Genomic DNA, 22,386 nt, shown 5'->3' with positions numbered 1-22,386 from the left:
TATAGGGTGGCCTAGCTAGCAGTCAGGCTATCCTACCCTTAATTTGTTGATCTTTTAATCATGCATATATTGGAGGAAACCTGTGAACATTTAGGATTGCAGTATTTAGTACAGAGACAAGTCCAAACACGAAAGACACTAGCAAAAATTCTCATCATATACTGATGCCATGCTTGCAAGGTGTAGCTATCTGTAGGCAGAGAAAACCAATTTTGCTCAGACTTACGCAAGTTTTTCCAAGCCCACATGTGTCCACCTGGTTTATGACATCCACACGCTGCATCAGTTGTGTCACACTGGAAATGACCTAGCCAAGAAATTAGGCTGGTCTTGTTGTTAGGCGGGCCACATGTGTTGAATGTAGACTGTTGGTAATTCTTTAAACTGTCCATTGTTCTTGTAAATATGTGGCCACCACTTATTTGCATGAACCTTTAACCAGGTGCCGCTCCCATTTTGAAAGAAACATGTCTCCTTTCCTACATGCAAATCTGTTACTGTTTCGCTTTATGCTTCGTGCAACTATAGACCACCCCTTCATGAGTTAATTTACCTGCATTATGTGCGACAGGATGGGGCTTACCTGATCCATTTCTCATATATTTATATGTATCGCACACATACACACATGGGAAGGTCTCAAGTCCAACCAGTTCGGCCGTAATTTATGGTCCACCCTGCAAATAACTTCCAAACTTTCATCTGTGCAACATCCAATTCGTCCAATTGGTTGGCACAATCATTGGGAAACCTTGTGAAAATATGAGCCACATCCACTCACCTAGTGGACCACACTTATACTTTGTTAATATCAATGGCTAACATTGTTTTCATTGGTCTGGCCCACCTTATGAGTGGATGGGACTAGTTTTTGCACAAGGTCATCCTCATGGTGGGGCCAACCTATTGGAAGGGTTGCATGTCACACGAACATGATAGGTTTGAAGTCATTCATTGGGTGGACCATATATTATGGTCTAACCTGTTGGAGTTGAAACCCTTCCCTGTGTGTGCATGTGTGCATTTTCTGATTTAAAATTCTGTACCAGGAACCCATGTATGTGAATTTTCTGATTGAAAAATTCTGGACCATTAACTTGTTGATATTTATTTAAGCTTCTATCTTAGGTTCAACTTGTAAATTGTGTTTATTGATTTATAACTATGTCTGTGGAATGCTTCAGGTTAGGATCCACAAATTCTTGGAAAAGAATACGAAAAAGCACAACAAGGAAAAAAGCAATGGAGGTGAACCTGATCCTGTTGCCAAAGAACAAGAGATTCAGAGTAAAAGAGTTACCAACTTGATAAAAAAGCAAAAGCTGCATCAAGTGAGGAAGATAGTCAAGGATGATTCAAAGCCCTGGGATCAGGAGGCTCAAGCTAAGGTTTGTATCTTTCTTGGTAATTACTGAATAGAAGTTGTGAGCCTCTGCTATGGCCAGTTTTAGAGCCTGGTTACAGAGGCAGGTTGATTTTGTGGTGGGCAGCTGATCATAGAACTTTTGCCATTTACCAATTAAAAGCTGACCCCAAATTGCTGGCTGGATGGCTAAGATGATGATGATGTTGAACTACTAAATAGAAGTTGTTGTTATTATCTTAATATTAGTGCATGTTGAAGGCTACCATTTCAGATTGGGAGCTGTCTCATTGAATTATTGATAAGCACAGCCTATATTCAACCTCCAGTTGATCAGTCAGCAGATGACCCGCCTGATATTCGGCCTGCCTTTAGACACTCCCTCAAAACGGTTACAAGAGAACAACAGTAAGACTTTTTCCCTCTCTGTTCTGTCTAGACTTTATAGTTATGTCCATGTGATCCCTTGTGTTTTTATAAACAATCCTTCCCTTAACAGGAAAGTGAGCAGAAGATATGGAGTTATTGAATGTGACCCCCTAGTTCGCAAAGGGCTAGATAGAACTGTAAGTATGACTCATCATTCTAGGAAATACTGGTGTTGTTTGATTAGCAACACAAGTTCTTCATCTGACAGAGTATATACCAGACGAGATATTACCAGAAACATTGCATGGATTCTTTAAGTTCTTGAGATGTGTTAAGATATATAAAAGTTAAATTTTTTTTTTTTGGAGTAGACCATATACAATTGCTATTTGTTCTGTCAGTAAGGCATATGGTGATCCCTTGCATGCCAATGTTGGTGCCCCCAAAGAACTGGATACGGTATGTTATTTTGATTATAATTTTTTTAGTTCTTTCAGCTTTTCAGTTCTTGAGCCAAATTCTGTTTACAATCAATTAGGCTACTCCCAAGGTAGACAAAATTCCTAGAATTGCCTTGATGAACTACTCCCTTGGCTGCCTTGGTGTTTGCCCATGACAAAGGGCTACCCAACTCCACATATTCCATGTGTTTCAATCATCCACATAAATATCTTTATGCATGTAATTACTTTTACTTTATAAATCAAAATTTATTCTAAAGCTAGGTTTGAATTTTGCGGACAGCCACCTAGGCCTTTGGGTCGACGAGGCTATTGTGTAGGCTTGCGGGCAAGCACCTCGACTCAAGTGGCTACTTGAAGAAAGGGAGCCACTTGGGTAATGACACAAGTACTTTTGTGCGGCTGCCTGTTGTGCCATCCTTTTCCAGAATGTTCTTCGGTTTTGTTTCGATTGTGTTGACTTTTTTGTAATGGCCATTGTCCATGTCATGCATGGCGTTGGGAGTACATTTTCTTATATTCTCAGATTGGAAGAGTCTTGTCTTTTCAAGGTTTTATTTATTTATTTAAACAAGGTATCTGTAAACAAGACATGATCACCTATGGTCTAACTGGTGTTATGGCCTTTGATAGAGTGGAATGGCAGAATGGGATTCATGTAGCTGACCCCAATTAGTTTGGATAAGGCTCAGATGATTATGATGATGATCAGTAATTGATTGCTAATATTGTGTAGATTGAAAAGTTTCCTGCAAATTAGTGATGTGTGTGTGTTCTCTAGCTGGCTGCATTTTTGTTTCTAACTTGTTATGGTTGTTCAAACGCTGATAGGTATAACAAAGGAGCTTACTTGCACTTACCGTCTCATGTCATGCGTACACATGGAGCCAGACAACGGAGTGAAGCAATGAATTGCTTCAATAGAGCTCCAAAAGGACAGCTGCAACCTGTTTTTGAGGTTGGAGAACATGTTTATTACTTACTCTGTATGGCTACTTAAAAGAGTCCAGGAATGAACTCAAACCCATGTAAAATGATATATTAACCTCTTTCATACCTCTTGCCCCCCCAGCTTCGTGGATTTGTATAATTTCATAAGCAGTTTTTCATAAGCCAAGCTTGGCCATCCACCCCTTTGTTAACGTACACATGAAAATAAATTTTAGACTTCTCTTTGCACCTAATTTTTCTAGCGTACAATTTAGGGCCTGCTCCCACATTTGTTTGCCTTACAACCAATCAAGTTGCTGTGTGTACAACCAGTTACATTTTGGTCTGGGTCACCGGAATGACTGGAATTTCATGTTGGATTACAGTTGCATGTGTCTACTTCCATTCGAGCCTGTTGCTGGATGTTACATTTTCTACTGAAGTTTCATATTGGGATACAATGGTGTGTACTTTTATTCAGCTTGTTTATGGATCTGAATAAATATTTCAATGCTATAAATCCAATCTAATATTTGAGCATGGTGATTTTGCAGTCTGCATGTCGCTTAAACCTTTTTGTTCTGAAAGGTGACATAAATTTCATTAAAAGACTCAAAGAGCCAATATCTAAATGGAAAGAGCCAAAAATAACAGGCTAAAAAAATGCTGAGATGTCATCTGGCATATGTTGGTGGGCTAGCTTCCTGAATACATACAACAGGGGTGACATTTAGCCCTGATGCCCAGCTGAGAACCATACCCCTCGCCCTTTGGAAGACAATCTCTGGCAGCTCGAATCTGTTTAAGAAGATCCTTTTCTTGACTTCCAAATTGACCAAAGGGCTGGAAGAAAATATAGGCACCACAAAACCCTCTTCCTCTTTGTCCAAATTCCTTAGTGCACCATCCTTCTATTTGGGTGCCACTCTTGCTTCGAATCACGCTCGCACTTTCTAATCGTTTATACTTGCTAACATTTTGAAACAAACGTCTCCCTGGTTCTCCTCCATCTGCAAGGAAGTAGAGAATGTTAGGAGTGAGATGGCCGAGTGCATTAGGAAAGTGGTAAAAGATGTTTTAGGAGTATCTAGAGAGAAAAGCCAATCATATAATGAAACTTGGTGGTGGAATCACAATTTACAAAAAGCTAGTCATGAGAAACGTTCATGTTTCAAAGACTAGGAAGGGACTAGAAATGATGAAAATTTTGAACAATATAAAAATACCAAAAAAGATTGCTAAGAAAATGGTGAGGCTAAACTTAAGGCTTATGATGATCTTTACAATAGATTGGGGACAACCGGACAAGAAAAGGCGAGAAAGATGTACTCAAACTTGTGAAAATGAGAGAGAAGAAGGGCAGGGACCTAGATACTGTTAAATGCGTTAAGAGTGATAACCTGAGATTGAGAGTACTACCCAAGTGTAATGAGATCAATGAAAGGTGGAGAAGCTATTTTCGAAACTTGTTAAATGACAACCACTCTAAGAGCATAGGGATATAAGAAACCGTTAACTCAAATGATGTTGGAGTTATAAGATGCTTTTTAGGATTAAGACATCTAAAGTGACAGAAACTTTGAAAAAGATGAAAATGGAAGTGAAAGAAGCTTTGAGAAAGATGAAAATGAGAAAGACCCTAGGACCAGATGGTATACCAGTAGAGGTTCGGAGGCGTATGGAAGATAGTGTTATTTTGGTTGACAAAAATTTCAACTACATTACCCTTAAAAAAATAATTTGTTTAGCAACATTTAAGATCGAAGAACATGTTGAATGAATGGAGGAAAAGTACCATGATACTTTTTTTATGAGAATACATGAAGCATACATAGCTACACTAACTATATTGGGATTGAACTTATGAGCCATACTATAAACTTTGGGAGAGAGATGGAGCAAAGGCATAGGCATGGGACGAACGTATCTAAAAATTAGTTTGGTTTCATGTTTGGGAGGTCTACCACTAAACCTATTTCTTACTTAGACAATTGATGGGGAAATATACGGAGAGGAGGAAGGATCTCCACATCTCCACGTGGTCTTTATCGACTTAGAGAAAGCATATGATAGGGTCCCGTAAGAGTTAATTTGGTTGGTGTTGGGAAAGAACGGAGATTCAAGAGGATATATTGACATGATTAAGGATATGTATGAAGGAACGATTGGAAATGTGAGGACTACTAGTGGAGAGACAATTGAGTGCCCAATTACTGTAGGTTTATGCCAAGGGTCGGCATTGAGCCCATACCTTTTTGCGTTAGTTGTGGGCAAGCTAATGAGCCATTTGTTGGAAGAGATCCCATGATATATGCATGGTGTGCCATGACGACTGTAAAGGCCGTTACGTAAAGGTAATGGTGGTAACCGTTACATGTTATGGGGTCGTAAAGGCCTTAACAGCGGTTACGGAAAAAAATGACTTGTAAAGGCTGTTACAACCATAACAGCTTGTTATTGTAAGTATTTTGGATTGAATGTCCTCATCGTGAGGTTCCTCTGTTTATATAGAAAATTCTAAGCTTAATTACAAGGCTGAATTGCAACCATTAACATCAATCTAGGCTAACAAATAAGGAAACAATAACTGTACAAGATATATACAATCAATAACTGTATAAGATATATGCCATAAATAGATGACCTAATTATGGCTAAATATATGCTGTCCATGCTGTCCTGATTGACTTGCTGTCTGGCTAAATATATGCTGTCCATGTTGTCCTGATTGACAGATTGACATGCTGTCCTGATTGACTTGCTGTCTGGCTAAATATATGTTGTCCATGCTGTCCTGATTGACAGATTGGCATGCTGTCCTGATTGACATGTTGTCCATGTTGTCCTGATTGACATCCCCCCTCAAATTGATGTTGGTCGATCAAGATGCATCAATTTGCCCACAAGGAATTGATGGCGTTGTCGTGTCATGGCCTTGGTAAACACGTCAACTATCTGCAGGTCAGTGGAAACATGAGGAAGAGAAATGATACGAGTGTCTAAGGCTTCCCGAATAGAATGACAGTCCACCTCAATGTGCTTCGTTCGTTCATGGAAAACGGGATTAGCAGCAATTTGAATGGCACTAGTATTATCAGCATGGAGAGGTGTAGGTTCAGATTGGGAAAAATCAAGTTTAGCCAGAAGCCTACAAAGCCAGACAATCTCAGAACAAGCAACAGACATGGCACGATATTCGGATTCAGTAGAAGATCTAGAAACACGAGGTTGTTTCTTACTCTTCCAAGAGATCAAGGAATCACCAAGAAACATACACCAGCCTGTGACAGATCGGCGAGTATCAGGATAGCCGGCACAATCCGCATCACTATATGCAACAAGGCGAAGAGGAGAGCCGGTTAGGAAGAACAACCCACGGCTAGGGGACCCTCAAAGGTATTAGATGATACGACGAACGACAGCCAAATGTAGATGGCGTGGAGTCTGCATGAACTGGCTAACCTGCTGGATAGCGAAGGAAATATCAGGCCGAGTAATAGTCAAATAGTTCAAACTGCCTACCAGCTATCGAAACAGAGTGATCAGACAACAGATCACCCTTCTCACGACGATACTTCGTGTTTACTTCTAGAGGAGTATCCACAGAAGAAGTATCCTGAAGACTAGCTAAAGCAATCAAATCCTGTGTGTACTTATGTTGATTCAGAATGATACCAGAAGGATCCATGTGAACTTCTAACCCTAAGAAGTATGTAAGAGAACCAAGATCCTTCATATGAAACGAGGCTTGAAGATGCTGCTGTAGACGAGTGATCAAGTCTGAATCCGTCCTGGTAATAACAATATCATCAATGTAAACAAGAAGAACAATACCAGCAGAGGTCTTACGAAGAAACAAAGAGGAGTCATATTGACTCTGCTCAAAGCAAAATTGAAGCAAGTTACATCGGAACTTATCAAACCATGCCCGGGGAGCCTGTTTCAACCCATACAGAGATTGCTTCAATTCACATACATCAGAAGAAAAGGAGGAGATCAAGCTAGGCGGCAGGGCCATGTAAAATTCTTCTTTGAGATCACCATGAAGAAATGCGTTTTTAGCATCCATTTGATGAAGTGGCCAGCCTTGGGACGCTGCAATATAGATAACCATCCGCACCGTAGTCATCTTGGCGACTGGAGCAAAGGTCTCCTCATAGTCCACCCCATATTCCTATTTGTTACCAAGTGCAACCAATCGAGCCTTATAGCGATACAGAGTACCATCAGAACGCAGCTTAATCGAGTAAACCCATTTACAACCAATGACTTTAACATTGCCAAACAAGGAACAACATCTCATGTGTGATTGTCCTGAAGAGCCCGAAGTTCTTCGGCCATCGCCTCACACCACCATTCATGCTTAATAGCCTCGGAATAACATGATGGAATTGAAATAGAGGACAAAGTAGTATGAAGAGATGTATGGGAAAAGCCATACCGATCAGGAGGACGAGAGATTCTAGTAGACCGGCAAGGAACAATGTCAGAACCCGGATCATCCGCAGAAGGAACAGTCCGAACAGGCTCAGGTGTCGGGTAAGGCTTAGGAAGGGGCAAAGTCAGTCGTCGGCGTTCATACACAAATCCAGGTTTGAATTGCTCAGGAATAGGAGTCAAGTCATCAAAATGAGGAAGAACATTGATCTCAGGCAAGCATGCAATATGAGTAGAAAAGAAAGAGTGATTTTCAATGAAAACAACATGACGAGAAATACAAAATCTGTTAGAGCATGGATCATAGCAAACATAACCTTTGTGTGAATTACTATAACCCATAAAAGCACATTTAACAGATTGGGCAGAAAGTTTGCATCGTTCATGTGATGGTAAATGAACAAAACAAACACAACCAAAGGTATGCATATCAAGATAGTTGGGATGCTGATGATGAAGACGATAGTAGGGAGATTCAAAATGCAAGACACTTGAAGGTAATCTATTAATTAAATAAACTGCCGTGGATAAGGCTTCCACCCAAAATTTAGAAGGAACGGAAGATTCAAACAATGTTCGAACAACCTCCAACTGGCGATTCTTACATTCAGCAACACCATTCTGCTGAGGTGTATAAGGACAAGAACGCTCAGAAACAATTCCATTCTGCTTGAGAAAGGCATGAAATTCATGAGATATATATTCACCACCCGAATCGGACCTTAACACTTTAATGCCTGAAGAGAATTGAGTTTCAATATAAGCCACAAATTGTTGAAACACAGAAAATACCTTAGATTTAGAACGAAGAAAATAAATCCAGGTATACCTACTATAATCATCAATGAACGTGACAAAATATTTATAATTTGTATGAGATATAACAGGAGTAATACCCCACACATCACTATGGATTAAATCAAAACAACTTTCAACACGACTACCATGAGCAGGAAAGGAAAGGGATTTACTCTTACCTAATTTACATGTTGAGCAATCAAAAGCGAGATGAGAGGAAAATTGATCTTTATTACCCAACAAACCAGAGTTTACTAAATGAGATAAAACAATAGAGTTAGGATGACCCAAACGTTTGTGCCATACTTCACCCTTATTGTTTACAGTAGTACAAGCCAAAGAAATGCAAGAAGGAATGGAAAAATGTAGAGGAAACAATCGTCCAACTTTAGGCCCCTTCGCGAGTATCTTCCCCGACACCTGATCCTGCACAATACAACCATCACGAGAAAACCCAACATTACAGTTTTTATCAACCAATTGTCCGACGAAAATGATACTAGTAGAAACCTCAAGAGATACAAAAACTTCTTTAACTAATGAATTAATATCCCTAACAACATGAATAGGTAATTGACTACCATTAGCAATCTGAATGTACGATGAGCCATGATAATTCCGAACATTGGTAAGAGTGTTGGAAGAATTAGTCATATGATTAGACGAAGTAGAATCAACTTTAGGCCCCTTTGCGAGTATCTTCCCCGACACCTGATCCTGCACAATACAACCATCATGAGAAAACCCAACATTACAGTTGTTATCAACCAATTGTCCGACGGAAATGAGACTAATAGAAAGCTTAGGAGATACAAAAACTTCTTTAACTAATGAATTAATATCCCCAACAACATGAATAGGTAATTGACTACCATTAGCAATCTGAATGTACGATGAGCCATGATAATTCCGAACATTGGTAAGAGTGTTGGAGGAATTAGTCATATGATTAGACGCAGTAGAATCAATAAGCCAAGGTAAAGATGGTAGTGTACTGTTACCTTGAAGCCCTAAGGCTGAAAAGGCTGAAATAATCATCTGCTGAACTGTTTCAGGAGTAAGAACAAAGGGATCACCAGTTGTAGAGGAATTAGCGGAAGCAGAAGTACCCACCGCAGCTTGATAGGCATTAGTTTGGCGATTCTGGGGACAAGTTGGATAGTCTTTGATAATATGTCCTGGCTTCTTGTAATAATTGCAAGATTTCTTGGCACGGTGAGCAACAATATGCCCATATTCCTTGCAGCTAAAGCATTGGACCTTCCGCATATCCCTACCCTTGCCTTTCCCATGAGCTGCATAAGCGACGTCATTAGAGTTCATGCGGTTCTGCTGAAAAGTAGCCTGTGTTGCAAGACACTGCTCTTCACGAAGTAATTCCCCAAAGCACACATCCAAACAGGGAGGATCACGATTTATCAAATTGGAGTGAGTTGCTTCAAATTCCAGCCGTAACTTCATTAGAAACTGATCTCTCATGCTCTGTTCATGAACCTCCTGAACAGCAGAGAGAGATGCAGCTGGTATCTTAGCATAAATAATGTCAGCAAATTCACCCAAGTTCTGAAACCCAGAAAAATAATCTTGTATGGAGAGATCGCCCTGAGTGTAATTGGCGATCTCATATTCCAACTGAAAGTGTCTGGCTGTATGGTCCTGATTGTAAACTTTCTTTAAATACTCCCACATATCTCTTGTAGTCTTGTACGGCCTTAGATTTAGGACAATCAGAGGATCAACAGATCCTCAAATCCATGTCATGACTCTAGCATCTTTCACTTTCCACTGATCCAATTTAGAGAGGTCAGTAGGAGCTGGATCACTTCCATCTATGTGACCCCATAACTCTTTCCCCATGACAAATAGGTGAAATTGAAATTCCCAGGCAGAATAATTTTTGCTCGTGAAGCGCACACCAAAAGAATCCGAGTTGTTAGTAGACATGGTGCCCGGAACACAGTAATAAAGACAGATAATACTAAATCCACCTCACCCCTAGTCCAAAAACAAGCCTACAACTAGCAAGCCTAAAACAAAAGGAGATCAAGATGGAGTTTCCAGCAAGAATTGGACACGCCGACAGCCACTAATCACCACAAAATGAGAGTTTCTAGCAAGAAAGAAACTTCTTACCCTCAACAGAAACTGTTGAACAACAGTTTATAACCGACCAGAATTGTCTACACCTTCCTTTGAAGGTATCGACAGCCAAGGAGACCAACAGATTAGTCCCAACCCAACCCAGAAATCTCAGAACAGGCTTTGATACCATGTAAGTATTTTGGATTGAATGTCCTCATCGTGAGGTACCTCTGTTTATATAGAAATTCTAGGCCTAATTACAAGGTTGAATTGCAGCCATTAACATCAATCTAGGCTAACAAACAAGGAAACAATAACTGGACAAGATATATACAATCAATAACTGTACAAGATATATGCCATAAATAGATGACCTAATTATGGCTAAATATATGTTGTCCATGCTGTCCTGATTGACTTGCTGTCTGGCTAAATATATGCTGTCCATGCTGTCCTGATTGACTTGCTGTTTGGCTAAATATATGCTGTCCATGCTGTCCTGATTGACTTGCTGTCTGGCTGTCCTGATTGACTTGCTGTCTGGCTAAATATATGTTGTCCGTGCTGTCCTGATTGACAGATTGACATGCTGTCTTGATTGACTTGCTGTCTGGCTAAATATATGTTGTCCATGCTATCCTGATTGACATGTTGTCCATTCTGTCCTGATTGACATGTTGTCGATGCTATCCTGATTGACAGCTATGCCCCCTGTAAAGGCCATAATGGCCCCGTAACTGTCCATGATAGGGCCGTTACAGGTTTTTTGGTTTTTTTTTTTTTATAAATATTTTTTTAATTAAAAAAAGAGACCGTAACAACTATTGTGGGAGGCCGTAACGGCCGTTACAACCCGATACAGGTCAATTGTTTGACCACCTACCAAAATTTCTGGAAAAAAAACCATCCGGAAACCATCCGGCCCCGGTGCTTTATCTCCCTATTTCTTCTTAATTTCTTCCTTCGTAAATTCCTTTTTAAGACCTTTCGCCACTTCAGGAGAGAATCGAACTACAAATTGTCAATCACTGGCCTATTCCACGAATCTTTGGACATCTAAATCTTATAAAAATTGACTATAGTTGCACACATCTTATCCTTACCCTCTAATCTTTTGCCTTCCACCACTATTGACTTGATCTTGTTTACCCTCACTTTGGCACTTGCAGTGGCATGAAAGAATTTTGTATTTTTATCACTCTCTTTTAACCATAGAGCAGAGAATGATTTGATGATGATAATGTGAAGAAGAGAGGAGAATATTGAGAGAGAAGAAGAAGGAGAGTTTGGGAGAGATGTTGTATTAGGTTTGTTTGCCCTAACACATAATATTTTATTATAATAAAGCATATAGTACACCGCAGGAGAAGAGGGAAGTGTGCACATGCACTTACACTAAAACGGGCCACTAATCACGTATACAATACACTAGCATTCTCTATACTCCCTCTCAAGTTGGAGCATAGATGTTGATCATGCCCAACTTGTCACGAACACGATAAAGAGCATCTCGACTCAAGGACTTTGTAAGAACATCAGCAAGTTGATCCCCAGATCGAACAAAAGAAGTGACGATTTCCTTAAAAGCGACTTTCTCCCGAATAAAGTGACAGTCGACCTCAATATGCTTGGTTCGCTTGTGGAAAACTGGGTTACGAGCAATATGGATGGCCGATTGGTTGTCACATTGAAGAGGAACAGGATCCGAAGGAGGACAGCCAAGTTCTTCAAGAAGGTTGCGAAGCCACACGATTTCACACGTCGCATGAGCCATAACACAATATTCTGCTTCAGCCGAGGACCGGGTAATAATTGGCTGCTTTTTGCTCTTCCAGGTTATAAGATTTCCACCTAGGAAGGTACAGAAGCCGGATGTAGAGTGGCGATCAAAAGTACTACCTGCACAATTAGCATCGGAATAGCCAGAAAGATGAAGATAACCATGCAACTGAAAGCGGAGGCCAAGACCCGGGGTTGATTTTAAATACCGAAGTATGCGGTAGACAGCCGTGAGATGGGAAGTACAGGGAGCTTGCATGAATTGGCTAACAACCCCCACCGCAAATGAGAGATTTGGGCGAGTAATAGTTAGGTAAATAAGCCGGCCTACAAGTTGTCGATACATCTCGGGATCAGTAAGGAGAACACCATCATCTGGTTGAAGCTTCTGTGAAGTATCCATGACAGTGGTAGTAGGCTTGCACCCTAACATGCTGGTCTTTATGAGAAGATCGAGCGCATATTTTCGTTCTGACAAGACCATATTGGATGATGAGTGAGCAACTTCAATTCCGAGGAAGTAGCGAAGAGGACCAAGATCTTTGATCTTAAACTTGGTCTTAAAAAAATCTTTGACCTCCTTCATTCCAGACAGAACAATATCATCCACATAGACAATGAGAACCATGATGCCTGTCGATCGACGACATATAAAGAGAGAATGATCGGCATGACTACGAACAAAGCCAAACTCTAAGAGAGCCTGATTAAATTTTTCGAACCATGCACGTGGGGATTGTTTGAGTCCATGAAGAGCCTTCTTCAACTGGTATACAAGTGCAAGGTTGTAAGAAGCAACAAAGCCAGGAACTCAGGAAGTTGATGCATGTAAACTTCCTTTGCAAGATCCCCATGGAGAAATGCATTCTTAACATCAAGTGAAACAAGGGCCATGATAAATTAACGGCCAAGGAGAGCACAACGCGAATCGAATTAAGCTTAGCCACCGGAGAGAATGTCTCGAAGTAATCCACACCATGAGTTTGTGTGTAACTCTTACCAACAAGACGGGCTTTATAGCGATCAATTGAGCCGTCTGGAAGAAACTTGATCGTATAAACCCATCGACAGCCAACAGGTTTATGGCCTAAAGGAAGTGGCACAAGGTCCCAAGTATGATTCTTCTTAAGAGCAGACATTTCTTCTATCATCGCGTTCGTCCAATCAGGACTCTGAAGAGCATGTGAGAGAGATCTAGGAATAGTCTGTGATGAAAGAGAAGCTGCAAACGACTGAAAAGACGGTGAAAGATGATCATATGAAACAAAATTACTAATGGGGTGTTGAGTACAAGATCGTGACCCTTTGCGCAAGGCAATGGGAAGATCTAAACTCGAGGTAGGAGAGTCACTTGAGCCAACATCCAAAGTGAGCGGAAGGGTGGATGGCTGAGCGTGTGAAGATTTATCTCGACGATGATACACTCGCAGAGGCTTAGGCTCACCCATATCACCAATAGGATGCTGAATATAGGGGAGAGGAGTTTTCCCATGATCACTATTGGAAAGAGGATAAGAGTCATACTCTTCTCGACTCGCAAGAGGATCACAGAGGGATTGGCATGGAGCAGAGAAAAAAGAAATATCCACAAAGAAAGTTACATCGACAGAGACATATTTCTTGCGAGTCAATGGGTCAAAGCATTTATATCCTTTCTTACTCCAAGTATACCCTAGAAAGATACATTTAATTGCCCTGGGGCTAAGTTTATCATTACTCCTATCCAAAATTTGAACAAAGCATGTACAACCAAAAACTTTAGGTGGTAGAGGAAATGGATTATCATGAGGATACAATATAGTAAATGAAGATTTGTAAGATAGGATACGTGAGGGTATACGATTAATAAAAAAAAGTAGCAGTTAGAAGAGCATCACCCCAAAAATGTTTAGGTAGATGCATACCAAGTAGAAGGGTGTGAGCAACTTCAAGAAGATGACGATTCTTTCGTTCTGCAACACCATTTTGTTGAGGTGTGCGAGCACATGACGTCCTAGACAAAATACCACGTTCCTGCAAGAAGGACAGAAAGACAGTAGATATGTATTCCCCCCCATTATCAGAATGGAGGGATTTGATGGAACAATGAAATTGAGTGTACACCATGATAAAACACTTTAAACGCATCAAACACTTCACTTTTAGATTTCAAAAGATAAATCGAAGTCATGCGTGAATAATCATCAACAAAGGTAACAAAATATTTAAATTCAAAAGTCGAGGTAACCGGAGCTGGTCCCTAGACATCCGAGTGAACCAGAAGAAAAGGTTGAGATTTCCTCTCAGAAAAGCTAGGAGGAAACATAGCACGATAATGTTTAGACAATTCACAAATATCACAACATAATGGTTTAGTGACAGAAAATGAGGGAAACAAAAGTCTCAATCTAGCTATGGATGGGTGGCTTAAGCGGCAATGCAACCGAGTCATGGACTCTTGATCTAGAGAAAGGGTACTAGAAGCAGCAATGAGTGTATCATCGAGAAGTTAAACGCCTCCTCGCTTATGCCCCCCACCAATCACTCTCTTTGTCTGTAGGTCCTGAAACAAACAATAAGAAGGGAAGAAGGTAATGGAACAATTGAATGATTTAGTAAGAGAGCTAACAACCAATAAGTTTAATGGAAAACGAGGCACATGCAAGACTCAGGACAGACAAGGAAGAAGAGAGAGGGACGGAACCAATCCCAGAGATGGGAGATTAGATTCCATCTGCGATTGTGACATACTGAGTGTGAGGAGAAAGAGAATAAGAAGAAAAGAATTTAAACTTAACCAGTCATATGAGAGGAAGCTCTAGAGTCGATGACCCAGGAGGTAGGAGAGGATGTCGCAAGAAGGGCAGTACCTGATTGGGCCGAAGTTGCGTGAGAAGGCTCAGGAATATCGCGAATGGGAAGCCGCATAAGGGCATCATATGCAGCCTGAGAAATGATAAGAGACTCCCCTGAAGTAGACTGCTCAGCTGTCGGGGTGGAAGATTGTGTCTCAGAAGCAACAGTGGATGCAATAGAAGCAGCGACATACGTAGGACGACCATGTATCTGCTAGCAATAATCAACAGTGTGATTAGTTTCACCACAATGTGAACAAATGCGGGAACCATCACGTCCTCATCTACGTCGACCACGACCACGAAGACTACGGCCGCCACGACTGCGATCTCCCTCGCGGCCTCTACCACAACCACCAAAATCAGAAATGCGCCTTGAACTCAAGGATGGTACTCGAAGACTAAGAGAGGACTAGTCGCCAGTAAGATGTGCGGAATGCTCGGGTGGCACAAATGAATGAGAAGGAAGAGTAGAGATAGTAGCACGCTAACACAAGGCATAGACTGTCATCAATGGGGGAAGAGGATCCTGCATAACAACCTGATCTCAAACATGAAGATAATCAGAACTCAACCTAGCTAGGAACTGCATGATACGAGTATCATCCCGTTGCTTATGAGCATGTTCATGATCCTCTTTACATTTGGAAGGAAGAGGTTGATACATATCCAACTCATCCCACATACTCCGAAGCGTCGAATAGTAATCTTTTAAGGATCTGGAGTTTTGTTGGAACCGAGCAGTTTCTTGAATAAGCTGGAATACCCGCGAAAAATTTTGACATTCCGAGAACATATCATGAAGCGTATCCCAAATGCCTTTAGTCGAGGATAAAAATATCATTGAGTGGCTAATCGAGGAATCCATACTATTCAACAACCATGTAATAACTTGATAATTCTCCTTTGTCTAAGACTTGTAGGTAACATCTATAGAGCTTGGGGGATCATCCAAAATATACGACAACTTGTCACGGCCTCTTAAAAATACTTTTACAGATTGTGCCCATTGAAGATAGCTGTCACCATTCAACTTAGTGGAGCTAATCTGTAAGGGGTTGGATTCAAGAGACCCTATGCCAAGAGATGGGGGCCCTCTGTCAGCCATAGGAGAGTCCAAGAGAGATAAGCCTATGCCAAAAGAGCCCCTACGGCAAGAAAGATTGATTCAAATAACTCTATCTCACTCAATCCTTCAAGATAATAAGAGATAAACCTCAAACAAATATCAATCATCCAAAATACCATGAAACACAGTAAAAAAAGGCCCAACTGAGTGAAAAGCGGCCCAGCCGCACGTCCGTTTGAGGTTAAAAACCTCTCAAACATTGATCTTAAGTAAAAAATCCACCATGGGTAGCTTGGGAGGAAGTTTTCAGTCCATCTCAAGCAAAGAAATCAAAGAAAAGCTTACCGATTTGAGGTATATCGAAGAAAAACGGAAGATGGGCTCGATTTTCGAATTTCTCTATTTCGCCCAAAATACCATGAAAGGAGGTCCAATAAATTCTAAAAAAATCCTGACAAATCTTCTAAAATCAAGATCTATCAAACCCCTAAACTTTTAACTCAAACGGAGTCCATGTATCCGTACAACGCTGACGTCAGCCGTACGACTGCTGACGTTAGCAAGGTGACGTGTCGCCTCTCAATTTATTGGATGCGGAATGCCTGGATCTATACTCTGATACCAAGTAGAGAATGATTCGATGATGATAATGTGAAGAAGAGAGGAGAATATTGAGAGAGAAGAAGAAGGAGAGTTTGGGAGAGATGTTGTGTTAGGCTTGCTTGCCCTAACACAATATTTTATTATAATAAAGCATATAGTACACCGCAGGAGAAGAGGGAAGTGTGCACATGCACTTACACTAAAAGGGGCCACTAACCACATACACAATACACTAGCATTCTCTATATATAGTGCTCTTGATCTTTGTCGCCATTTGATTTCTTCTTCCCTTAATTGAGCATTGTACTTAGCCTGATATACCTCGCACCATGCTTTTTCCTCTTCTGATAATTCCACCACGTCCTCTTTGGAATCCACATGTTGTATTTGTTGAAGGATATTAGAGGTCTCCTCCTCCCTAGCCTACAAGAAATCCTTTTTCCACCCACACATTTCCTTTTTCAGATTCTTTAGTTTCTTAAACAAGGTGAAACCTGCGCCCCCTTGAAGGCTTGAACTGAAAAAGACGACCACCAGTTCACAACCTTCTCCACAAAACCTTCAATCTGTAGCCATTCAAGCTCAAATCTGAAAGGACACGGGCCCCAATCTTCCTCGTCCTATTCCAACAACACCGGACAATGATCCGAAATAGGCCTAGGAAGCCCTCTTTGATTGATCAACAAAAATTTTTCAGCCCATTCCCATAGGAAGATCCAGCATCCCATTTCTAAAAATCCAATCTGAGAAAATTTTCATGCTTTTAGCGATCCGTCCCTCATTTGATTTTTCATGCAGAAATCTTACGACATTGAAATCCCCACCCACACACCACGGTAGATCCCATCTACTTCTACTTCTGTCCAATTCCAACTAGAACTTGTCTTGAAGATTTTGTTTACACGGCCATACACCACCTAGAAACCTGATGATATAATGCAGGGGCATTTTCACACTGGGCTCGAGTGGAGTAGCCCGTGGGATGCGGGGACACACTTGGGGTGGGTGACCCATGTAATTTAGGGCCCACGGGGGAGATCTCGTGTTCGAGACTCCTCACCAGGGGTGATTAATGCGCATTTCACACCGGGCTAGAGTGAGGTAGCCCGTGGGATGCGGGGACACGCTCGGGGTGGGCGGCCCATGTGATTTGGGGCCCACGAAGGGGGTTCGGCCGAGATCCTAACCCATGCGATGTGGGGCCTGGGCTATGAGATAAAGGGATTAATTCGCCATACTTTAACAGTTCGAGCTTTTAGAGCAAGTGGTTAATTGTCCTGCATCATGATATGTCCTTAAATCATATTGACGCCGAAAAATCACCTATACAGCTGTCTTCTTTAGACCATATCGCCGAATTCCAAACTACGAGAATACCGCTGGCTGATCCTACTGCATCTGCCGGTACCCATTCGCTTTGCTGTCCCCACCATATTATTTGATCACCTCACGATCTATGCCTATTAATTTAGTCTCCTGAAATATCGCTAACTGAACTTTATTTCTTTTGCGAAATCCTTAGTCTGACCACACTTTTGTGGACATCCCAGACCCCTAACGTTCTAGCTCATTATCTTCATTGACCTCTGACTAAGCCCTGTTGATCCCTTTCAGGCCCATTCATGTCTTCAATAACATCATCCTCTCTACTATCGTCCCCAGATGTTATCTGACTGATAGTGGTTTGGCTCTGATTTTGAATCACCTCCCTACCACTTTCCTCTACAAATTTGAAAAGGGCTACATAATCTTCTGGTCTATCTCTGAACGTAACCCCTTCCAATATGGCAATCTCTAATGTTCTGAGTTTGATCTGCTGCATTCCTTGCGCCATTGAGGTCTTTCTGTTCTGCTGATGTCTCAGCTCTGGAATCTCTGCTACCCTGACCTCTCTCTCAACCGAGACTTCTGTATCCTTCATTACTGCTGTCTGACAGTTTTAAAAAAACCAATCTTCATGGCATGGTTTTCTTAATGAGTTGCATGTCTATGCTGCTTGAATCAATAAAATTTTGGGAGGTTAGAACAAAGTTTTGAATGAAATTGGATGAAACATAGTTTTGTTGGCCTCCGTGAAGCCGATATGTTTTTTTTTTTTCTTCCTGAAATATTTCTGTTTTATATTCTTAATCTCTTTGACTAGTCCTTAAGTGGTTTTGCGAATATGCTGTCCAGGCCCTGGATACACTTGGGAATACAAAATGGAGGGTTAATAAAAGAGTACTTAGTGTCGTAGACAGAATATGGGCTAGTGGAGGCCATCTTGCTTGCTTGGTTGACTGCGAAGATGTAAGTCAAGCTTTTCCCAGTAATAGCTTTCAAATAACATGATTGCCTTTGATGATTTTCCAACTACACTTTGGAAATTCTTCCCTGTTACTGTTTATTAAATATGAGAAATTATTGGTTCACATATAAAAGAAATTGAAGTGTCCTGATGCAGCATTTCATATAAGCGGGCACATGGTTTGGTGATCCAGACCATGGATCTGTTGATGGGTCCCGATGTGGATGAGGGCTGCCTTCAATCAGGCCACTTCACATCCTTATCCATCAGACCCGAGAATTCCTCTTTAAAATTATATATTTTAGATCAATTAGACCCAAAGTTTTGAATAATGATATGGTGGGTGTATTGGTAGAGCCCAAAATTGATGCAATATAGGGTTACGGCCCAATTTTTTTAGCATATATATATATATATATATATATATATATATATATATATATATATATATATATATTGAAAAGTTATGGGATATATATATATATATATATATATATATATATTGAAAAAGTTATGGGAAAATAGGAAAAAATGGAAGACATTGGAATCTTTATTTCTTCATCTTTTTTTTTGGTCATTTTGTCATTTTTTATTTTTATTTTTAACATGTATTCAATGGTGTATCTGACCATTCTTTGATGAGAATATTGTTTGTCAGCTTTGATAAAAAAATCTTGAAAAAAAATGTTGTTTGTCAGCTTGATCTGCTGAAAGTCAACCAAATAGGTCCTAATCAAACAAAAATCAAGCATGATTTAGGGCCCATTATGTATGAATACAACAAAAAGAAGACCAAAAAAATAAAACCAAAAAAATGATGGTTTGCTGCTTTAGATATTTTCCAAAATGGTCCATTCCCCTTTGATTCGTCAAGTGCCTCTCAATCTTATGTTTTGATCCTCAAAATTGGCTTGTATCGAGTCAAAAATTAGTTTCTAAAGCTTACTTCATAGTTGAAATGAAGAAATGCAAAACTATGAGAAAATTTGGAAATAAAATTATCAAAATGGGGCCTTTACAGCCATATCGACTGTAACACCCCTGTATCGGTGTCTTGGCAAAGGTCACAATTCACCCCTGTAAAGTGTAACTGGTGACTGATAGTGACATAGCGTTACGTAATGGGTTGATATGTCCATACTGTAATATTAAAAACATGATTAGACCTCACTAGTGCATGAGCTGACCCACTTATCTGAAAGAACTTCACAATGTTTTCATTCATTTTATGCCTTGTAGGTTCCTCTGCCAGAGCAGCCAGAAACAGAAGATGAAGCTGAAATCAGGAAGTGGAAGTGGCAACTTAGAGCAGCGAAGAAGGAAAATAGTGAAAGGCATTCTCAGCAGTGTGACATAGAACTTAAACTTGCCGTAAGAAGTTTCTTCATCTATGTTCATTGCCAGGTTCTGCGCCCATAAAGGGCTGAGCGGATTGCATACTGACTGTAGTTGGGAACAGGTAGCCCAAAAAATGAAGGATGAAGAGGGCTTCTTTTACCCTCACAACCTGGATTTCCGAGGCCGTGCATATCCAATGCATCCACATTTAAACCATCTCGGGTCGGATCTATGTCGCGGTGTCCTTGAGTTCGCAGAGGGACGCCCATTGGGGAAGTCGGGCTTACGTTGGTTGAAGATACATCTAGCAAATTTATATGCTGGTGGTGTGGACAAGTTATCTTACGAAGGCCGGACAGCATTTACGGAGAATCACTTGGATGATATATTCGATTCTGCAGACAGGCCACTTGAAGGTAGGCGGTGGTGGCTGGGTGCTGAGGATCCATTTCAGTGCTTGGCTGTCTGCATCAATCTTGCTGAAGCATTAAGGAGCACCTCACCAGAGACTACCATCTCGCGCATCCCTGTCCATCAGGTAATTTTTTATTGAAAGTTGAGGAATGCTAGAGTAAAAATTGATTTTTGCGTATTCTATTGCTCACCGCTACGGTCTGTTTCAAGCCGATACGGGCCAATACAGCTGTATTGTTCATGGACAATAACAGTACTTGTTAGGCAATACGTACCGATTTCAGATGATACTTTAAACCTCCTAGTGGCCTCCCATGATGAGCATGCTTCACCAACTTCCATGAATTGTGCACCTGAGCATCTTTGTTTTCCATGAGGCACGTGTACGCGCAATTGTGACCATTGGTTTGGTGGGCCACTATGTGGATGGCCCTTAGCCCAGAAGGCTGGGCAATCGGATTGTAGCATCCATTGGATAGGTGACCAATTAAAATGATGGTTGATGAAAAAAAGGGCAACTGTCCATATTCAAGCAGGCAACACTCACAAAATCGGATGGTTAGATTTGTCCAATCACTATGATGTTTAACCAATGCCCCATTCCTATGGCTGCCCAATGGATCAATGATTCCATTCACGATACACGTTTTGTGTGTATGGTTGGCAGGGTCAGGACTTTACAGAACTTTATGAACTGCATTTCATAATAGTATTCTCTGAGATGTTCAGCATACAGATTTTGTTGCATGATCTGGTTTTTCATGGCATAATGAGTTATGCTGGAAAATAATTTATACCCTGAATGTCTTCAAAATTGTTCCCATCCTTCGAATCTACGAGGGTGTGTTTGTCATTACTATCTGATTTCTAATCTGTTGTTGCATTTGAAAGTTAGCCAACTGATTGGGGTACCTTTGCTAAGGGTATGATCTGAGCTTTGCTGACACCACAGCGTGTGCAATAAAACTCATCTAGACCACATATGTGCTAGCATGGCATGATAGGTCTGACATCCAATCCATCCATCAGAAAGGCACCACTGGTCAGGTGGAGCACAGTTTACAAAATAAATGTACGGTAATAAAAAACTTTTCTAATCCATCCACCTGTTTCCAATATAGAGGCCCACATGCTGAGTGGACCAGATTTATTTTTGGGAAAGCATGTAGAAGGTCGGACCAACCTGATGGATGGATTGGATCTCGCACCTATAGGCTATGCTGGTGCATGTATGACGAGGACATGAGCTTTATTTCACAGGAGTGTGCGCTTGGCGAAGCTCTACTTTGATATGTGCACCATGCAACGTTAAAGAAATTTCATCTTTCTTGTATTGTGCGCATGGCGTGTTCATGAATGCCTATATAGATGTGATAAGGAAAGTTCCTTTAAATTTACGAATTTTTACTTGTATGGAGTCAAACCAAAGCCAGAGCAATCTCTAAGATAAATGCTAACGGCATTGATTTTGGAGCTTTCTTTCTTATTTATAAACATGGTTCCTGTTGAAAATGGGCCACCACCAAGAGCCAGTTTTTGCTTCTATCAGTTATCATTGATGAGCTTTCAGAGTTTTACCATCTCATAACATGGAATGTGATCTTCGAAGATTTTTCTATGGA

At 40.8% G+C, this 22,386-nt stretch overlaps 1 pseudogene; it reads left to right on the top strand.

The window, feature by feature from the left end:
* The window catches only part of LOC131258076 (DNA-directed RNA polymerase 1B, mitochondrial-like), a 60,230-nt pseudogene that overhangs the window by 3,043 nt on the left and 34,801 nt on the right, over window positions 1–22,386 (top strand).

This window comes from Magnolia sinica, chromosome 10 (assembly GCF_029962835.1).
Source record: "Magnolia sinica isolate HGM2019 chromosome 10, MsV1, whole genome shotgun sequence".
Taxonomy (NCBI): domain Eukaryota; kingdom Viridiplantae; phylum Streptophyta; class Magnoliopsida; order Magnoliales; family Magnoliaceae; genus Magnolia; species Magnolia sinica.
This window is presented reverse-complemented; position numbering and strand designations above follow the sequence as displayed.